The sequence below is a fragment of the Oryctolagus cuniculus genome, chromosome 2 (genome assembly GCF_051225735.1).
Source record: "Oryctolagus cuniculus isolate XC-2025 breed Fujian yellow rabbit chromosome 2, ASM5122573v1, whole genome shotgun sequence".
NCBI classification, from domain to species: domain Eukaryota; kingdom Metazoa; phylum Chordata; class Mammalia; order Lagomorpha; family Leporidae; genus Oryctolagus; species Oryctolagus cuniculus.
In genome coordinates this window covers 142,236,467-142,242,739 of record NC_142868.1, presented here as the reverse complement: position 1 = coordinate 142,242,739, position 6,273 = coordinate 142,236,467, and the positions used below count along the sequence as shown (strand labels likewise).

The 6,273-nt window shown below is 42.0% G+C and overlaps 1 pseudogene; it reads right to left on the bottom strand.

The window, feature by feature from the left end:
* Positions 1 to 1,130: 1,130 nt before the first annotated feature.
* LOC100346866 (casein kinase I pseudogene) lies at positions 1,131 to 1,850 on the bottom strand (annotated as a pseudogene).
* Between the last annotated feature and the right edge of the window lie 4,423 nt (positions 1,851 to 6,273).

The following is a 6,273-nucleotide window of genomic DNA, read 5'->3' as shown; positions in this document are numbered from 1 at the left end:
GCCACAGTGCCAGCCCCGAAGATGGGATTCTAACAAGGTACTCCAAAATGGGGTGCAGATGTCCCGTGTTGTGGCTTAACCTGCTATACCACAATGTCTGTTCCTCTCTTTTTTGGAGAATATTTTCCCTGCTAGACTCCTAGGTTCATATTTTTTTTTCTATGCCACTGTTTTCCTTCATTTTGTTTGTTGTATCAAAAAATTGGGGAGATTTTTAATTTCATAGTGAGTCAGCAAGGCGTTTTTGTTGTTTTAAAAAACTTATTTCCTTAAACAGTTTTTAATTTTTAATGAACCTGTAAACAAAATAGCCCCCATTTTAAAATAAAAACAAAATTCCAGATTATTTAGATGTTTTAAGTGATTACATTTATCTAAGTAACATATTACACCTGTTAAATTGTAAAATGTTAATTAAATTTCTGTGACAAATACACTTTTTAAAAAAATATCAAGAAAATTATAGAGTTGATGCAGAGTCCCAGTGATTACCTAGTAGTCACTAAGTTTTTCTTAGTCTTCACTTTAGATGCTGTTATTTCTAGCACAGGTGAGCAGGCAGTCTTCCGTTTGCTCAAACACTGGAATCTTTAGTTGCTACCATATCAGCTGGCTTGCAAACAAGAAGCCAACCATTTTAAGAATGTTTTAAGTGAACAACTTAGAAACCCCAGGGGTGGAAAGTCCCTAAGAGTGCACAATTGTCAGAGTTTACAGTCATCACAAGTTCGGCTGAGACTGTTTATGCCATTCTTCTGAAATGAGGTTTCAAAGCAGGATAGTTCAAAATGAAGGATCCTAACAAACCATGGGCATCTGCAGAATTTCTCCACCAGTTTGTGCGTGTCAACCATTCAGTTGACTTTTGCACTTCAATGCAGTAGAAAGCCAGACACCATGTTTGACTGCCTCACTTAATATTCACAATCACAGCGGCTACAAACTCAGGATTCAGCAACACGCATGCTGCCCAGAGTCCGCTCATAACGAAATTAAAGTTCTTCACAGGAAGTGTGACGCTTTGCCACAGCCACTAGCTAGTGTACATATGAACTAACATTTCTGTATCTGAAGAGAAAGAAATGCTGCTCCAGTCACCTGCTCTGCTTCTTCTCTTCCACAATTCATGCTTAGAAACCTTTCCCATTACTCTTGGTTTTGTCAGTTGCTGGCCTGCAGGGGTTTGGGCCTGCTGACCCGCCCACTGGCAGCTACTGGCTGCTGTGCAGCTTCCTGCTTTACCATTGTCCACTCAAAGGTGTCGTCCTATTGGTGGCTGGGGTCCTGAACAGGATGCGGAATAGATGCCTCAGATACATGGATTCTGGGGCTTCCTCAAATCACAGCCCATGACAATAGGTTGAGTAGTGGTAAATGCTGCAGGAAACCCGTTACATAAGACCAACAGAGTGGACATCTTCTTTTCACTGATCTTGTCATATTTTTGTTTCTTTGTTGCAGCCTTTAGTCCTTTGGATGGCATGCTGGTTCTATTAAAATACATCAACACATATTCTAACGACTCCATGACACCTTGGCGACTCTGCTCGGTACGGAGATTGTATTGAAGCCAGCATTTGTGGAGGTGCCAGTGAGGTATTTATCTTCTCTGTGTGGTATGTGTTGCTTGGTCTTGTTGTCTCTGTACTTTTGGCCAAACCAAAATCGGTAAGGAATAACTTACTACAGTGATGCCTAGTACCCATGAAGAAGTTATCTGAGAATGTGTGTATAAAATTCTTTTGTATGCATGTATTCAGTTCTGATCATCTGGTTAGCCAACATAAGGACAGTTTTCACCATGAACAGAAATGGAGTAGGACTTCCACGCTGGGTCCCAGGAGATGCATGCCTAGTACATAATAGGCTTTTTCCTGATCATACCACTGTGCGTGGGGGATGCCAGCCCGCCTCCAAGAATCTTACCGAGTTTGCTCTCCTACAGCAACTGGGGACACCCGACCTTCTGCGACTCTAGCTTGCTGCCACTTCCTCACCATTGATGATGCTGAGCGCCAGATAAGTGTCCCAGAAGGAGCCAGACCTGATCTCCCCTACCAATTTGTATTTTGCTCTGACAGTCATGGAGCCGAGTGTAGCTTCCCATCCTGAGACAAAAGTGGAGGCTGCGGCAAGTCCGGACACCTCAGAGGGGACGACGGAGGGCTTTGAGTCTCGTCCACGGGGCGCGGCTGCCAGGGAGGGCGCCAGGAAGTGGACAACTGAGGCCTTTCCTGGCGTCACAATGCCCAGAATCGGCACAAGGATCTCATCAGCACTGCTCAGTCGGGTTTCTTTTTGCCAGGCTACCGATTGTGAGGCAGCTCTCAGGGGTACTAGGCTGGGCCACTTGTGTCTGGGCTACTTGTTTCTTTTGCGGCAGCGTTGTGGGCTGGAAAGGGTGCAGGGAGTTAGGGTGGCGATACTGCTGCCGCCTCCGGCTCTGACCAGAAGGGACCCCTGTGACTCTGCCCATGCCGCCATCTTTGTGGCTCCAGTTCTTGCCTTCATCCTTAAGGTATGTATTCCCTGGATGTGGAATTTGTGGTCGATAACTTTTTGTTTCAGCACTTCAACTGTTTTACCAACGTCTCTATGTTCCTAATTTCAGGTAAGAAGTTAGTGATAGTTCTGTGTGTCTGTTTTCCTATGGTTGCTGTCAAGATTTTATCTCTGTCTTTAGTGTTCAACAGTTTGAGTCTGATGTGGTTGTCGTCATATATATCCTGTTGACGGTTCACTGAGTTTCTTGAATCTGTGAATTTTCTTGAATTCTTGAGTCTGTGAATTTTTCACTAGAATTGGGGAAATTCAAGCAAATATTTATTATTTATATCCTAATTGTTTCTTCTGTGATTTTAGTTACATACGTGTTGGACTTTTTAATACTGTCCCATTGGTATTCAGGGCTCATGTTCTTAGCTAGAGTCTGCCCTATGTATGTGTGGTTGATATGTTAACCAGAGATGAAAAACAAAGTGTCCTTACCCTTTTTGGCTTTTCCATTCTGGGATTTCCCTCTCATTCCCATGGTCTGCGGTTAAGCCGAATCCTACATTCTGAGTTTTCAAAGCCAGCAAGGTTACAGGTTTTCTACAGGAGTTCTATTGGATATTGCCTTGTATGACACTGACTTGCCTGCACTCAAGAAAAATGCTATAAAAATGGATAACTCACCTCATGCATTTCCTTTTTTTGAAGCATTTACTGTCTCCTGCAACCCACCTGCATTTATTCAATCTCCAGTGCCATCAAGTTATGGCTTAGTTTTATAAATTTTACCTACAGTTTATAGTTGTTATGTGTAGAAAATTTGGGTATGATAGGAGCTACTTCACCATATTGGGAGCAGAAGCCCAGATGTTCTCTTTCAACATGTTGATCATATAATCCTGTTGTCTCATAATTTTGTGAAGCAGGTTCCTTGTGCACCACCATCAGTCCCTGGGAAGGACTCCTAACATACACTGGTATCAGGCCACTTTCCTGAGTCCTAATGAGACGGCATACTCATACAAGTTAAGTGAAATAACTTTATTACCCACAGACAGGCAACAAGGAACAATAGAAGCCTAGAATTCATGATGAGCCAATCCCCAAGGCTCAGGAAAGATGCCCAAGGCAGATGAAATCTTGTCTGCATGTGTCTCACTTCCCTCCCAGCTGAGGGTCCTTGAATGTGTGCTCCACCCTGGTTTTCATATGTAGGAGTAAGTTGAGTCACTGGGCTGAAGCATCACAGGACGTTCTTTGTTCTGGGAGAATGGAATGGAGGCCCAGGCTGTCTGGCCAGTCTCTCCTTATCTCAGATGTTGCATTCCCAGTATATTTTATTATCCTTAGAGATACAACAAAAAAAGATGAAAGAGTTGGGTTGCCACTGCCATCTGGGAACTTTTCCTTTTGGCTTCTATTATTTCTGTCAGGAACACACCTTATTGTTCTAATTGTCCCTTAAAGGTAATGGGTCTGTGTGTATTTCCCTGTCTACTTTTAAGATTTTCTGTCTTTGCCTTTAAAAAACTTTACAGTGTTTACCAAAATTTTAGATTTCCTACAATATGGCTCTTCTCTTCTGACTTACCTTGCAGCTAACTATTCTCTTTTCAGTTGCTATTAAACCTCACTCTTGAATTTTTACTTTCAGTTATTACATTTTTCTGTTCTAGAATTTACATTTGAGCCATTTTTGAAAGTTTTCAGTTTACAATTCTTCATCCTCTCTTGGACAAAGTAATCTCATTTATTTTATAATCTGTGTTTAAAACTTAATCAGTCTCCCATGAGCCTCTTTGTTTTGTCTGTTTTTTTTTTTTTTTTTTCTCTTGGGTTTTGGCTAGTCAGTTTTGTCTCCTAGTTCAACCAGCCTGGACATACATATAAAAATTGTAGATGATACAAACTTCCAAAGAGGATATATTTGTACTTGATAGGAAGTCATCATAGGGATGGAGCTCCTTGGCCCAACCTGGGGTTGAGTAGATTTGAAGCCAGGATTCAGATTTTTGTGGGGTGAGGCCAGACTTACTTTTATCAAGCATTGTGCCTGATATTGCCACTGGGAGTCCTGACTGAGTGCCTCAGGCAGTTACCAGAGCGTCTCCACCTTGGTGATCTCTGAACTGTAATTTTTGCTCCTTTCGCAACCCAGTCAGCCAGATGTTCTACCTAGTCTGTTTGGTGCCACTTTGTGCTCAGCCTTTCAGCTGTTGCTCTGAAACTTATAAATGCCTGTAGGGCAAAAGCAGTGATGAATGTTGGACTGAATTCTGTGTACTTCTTTTCTCTCCAGGAACTTGGCTCCTCAAGTTCTCATTGGCTTGATATCTATGTAAAACCATCCAACAGATTAAAAAAGATTTTGTCCAGGTGTCTGCTTGTTCTCAATGGGGAGGTGAGCATTAACAAGCATGGCTACCACTGCCAGAAGTGGAAATCCTCATTTTTTTTTCCCTCATCAAGTTCTCAGATTACCTTGGGACTTAGTATCAACTGGTACATGTTCTTCTTCTTGCATGAGGAAAAAAATAGTTTGAAGGCTTACTATGAGAACAGAAGAGCATCAGAAGACAGAGTGCATCTTAAACAGCCACAAATAGCATGAAATGCTTATTTTCATTAGGATAAACCACAATACGGTGGTTTGAATGTGCCCTCCAAGTTCATGTATTGGAAACTTAATCATGTTTGCAACAATGTAGAAAAGTAGAAATTTTGGCAGGTGATTAGATCACAGGGGCCTGTCTTCTTTTTATTTTAAAATCAGTGTGATTTGTAGATATAATTCTAAGAACACAATGGTACTCCCTCCCATCCTCCCTCCCCACCTCTGCCTTCTCACCCTCCTTCCTTTTACCATCCTTCCTTCTCTTCTTGTTTTCTTTTCAGTTTTTGAGATAATTTAAATTACATTACAGTAAAAAGGCTTAATACATCACTGAATAAGAAATGTAACAAATAAAAAGCAAAAATATCCTGTTTTGGTGAGAATATAGTCAATGGCTTATAAACAGTAATTGAATGGAAAAATGACAGTTTTACCTAGTAATCACAGATCATTGACTTCTTTTATTAGTGTTTGATAATTTTCATTGTAGAGATCTTTCACTTCTTTGGTTAAATATATTTCCAAATATTTGAATTTTTTTGTGGCTATTGTGAGTAAGATTCCTTTCTTGATTTTTTTTTTTTTTTGGACAGGCAGAGTGGACAGTGAGAGAGAGAGACAGAGAGAGAAGGGTCTTCCTTTGCCGTTGGTTCAACTTCCAACGGCCGCTGTGGCCGGTGCACTGCGGCCGGCGCACCGCGCTGATCTGATGGCAGGAGCCAGGTGCTTCTCCTGGTCTCCCATGGGGTGCAGGGCCCAAGCACTTGGGCCATCCTCCACTGCCTTCCCAGGCCACAGCAGAGAGCTGGCCTGGAAGAGGGGCAACCGGGACAGAATCTGGCCCCCCGACCGGGACTAGAACCCGGTGTGCTGGCGCCACAAGGTGGAGGATTAGCCTAGTGAGCCGTGGCGCCAGCCTTGATTTCTTTTTATGTTAGTTCATTATTAGCATACAAAAAGCTGCTGGCTTTTTTTCTATGCCTGTTTTATAACCTGCAACTTTATTGAATTGGTTTATCGATTCTTACAGCTTTTTGTTGGAGTGTTTCAAGTTTTCCGTGAACAACAGCATGCCATCTGCATACATGGATTATTTGACTTCTTCTTTTCCAATTTTGATTCCCTTTATTTCTTTCTCCTGCCTAATTGCTCTTGCTAAAACTTCC